General features: G+C 50.8%; 1 protein-coding gene across 1 annotated transcript in view; it reads left to right on the top strand.

Moving 5' to 3' along the window:
* Positions 1-533, top strand: part of LOC125950277 (hemicentin-1-like) — a 219,960-nt gene extending 219,427 nt beyond the window's left edge. The window contains exon 10 of the mRNA XM_049678118.1: positions 1-533. This exon is cut by the window's left edge and continues 2,069 nt beyond it. The gene's annotated coding sequence lies outside the window, so the exon portion shown is untranslated.
* Positions 534-1,314: the final 781 nt, after the last annotated feature.

Genomic DNA, 1,314 nt, shown 5'->3' on the forward strand with positions numbered 1-1,314 from the left:
TGTGCGCTAATATTTAGATAAAGTCTTAAGCAAATTAAAATCAATTCCAGCCAGGATCCCTTGTGTGATCAGCCACGACCCCCTGCCACTACTTACCCTTCCCTCCCTCTCTCTCTCTCTCTCTCTCCCTTTTCACATCCCTCACGGCCTGTTGCCTGTTGGAATGTCGAGAGAGAGAGAGCGTCGCTCGGTCCGTCGGTCGGTCTGGCGCAGAAAGACGACAGACGCGTCACTGTCACTGTCGTCATCATCATCATCATCATCAACAGCATGATCCGACCATCAGGCCCAGGCCATTGTGATGCGAACAGTGACACATGGCGCCGCGGGAAAGTCTTTTGTAAATAAATTTTAACCATTGTTTTGATTATCAAAAAGTCAACTTGTAGCCCCCGCAAGTGCGTCACAAAATGGCGCCCACACCATCACCGATACCACCACCACCAACACCAACACCACTCGAGAGCACTGTGCTTTCCATTTTGGCATTTTCGTGGAAAATGGAAACTTTGGGCACTCAGGCCAGCGGGAGCATTCCCGGCATGTTGTTACAATGCGGTGACCGGTGGCAGGCGCTTCTCTAGTTGCCAATGCCATGATCAATGGTGATGGCTAATGCGGAGGAAGTGGAGCTGAAGGAACAGGAGGAGAAGGAGGAGGTTTGATAAAGTTATGATACACATTCCAGAAAACTCCCTCCCCTCAGCGCGGTGCAGCAATGTTTTGACCAAACAAAACAACACCACGCGATGCCCTCGTGGCGCTCTTCGCTTACTCCTGGCCATTGTTTCCCTGTCTCCTTCTCTCTCGGTGTCCAGTCCAGCCCAATAGGGCTCCTGGTCCGCTCTGCGCGATCCTCCAAGGAATCAATTAATGTACGCAAATAAACAAACAATGCGCCCTCGCCTCCACCGCACCGCACGCACCGAAAAGTTGGGACGACAAAGTAATTGAAACATCACCCGGGCAGCAGCAGCAGCAGCAGCAGCAGCAGAGGATGGGACGCGCGGTGTGGTAATAGAAATGGAAAACAGTTCATCGCTGGCCTCCTTCACCTGGCCACGCTGGACGCACGCCATCCCTGTTCCTGCTGATCATGTCGCCCTTTTTTTTGGGGGGTCCCTTTTTGCTGGAAATAAGAAATAAGGAAAAGTCCCCACCTACGGGTTTTCTTCCCAATTTTCTTCCCTTGGTTGTGATTTGGGTCCGAATTTCGGTTTCGACAAAAACACTTTCCACTTTACCACTTTTTGGCCCTTTTTGGAACCAAACCATTGAAGACAAGGGTTTAGAAGACAGGGTTCACTTCTTGAA

Source organism: Anopheles darlingi, chromosome 2 (assembly GCF_943734745.1).
Source record: "Anopheles darlingi chromosome 2, idAnoDarlMG_H_01, whole genome shotgun sequence".
Lineage (NCBI taxonomy): Eukaryota > Metazoa > Arthropoda > Insecta > Diptera > Culicidae > Anopheles > Anopheles darlingi.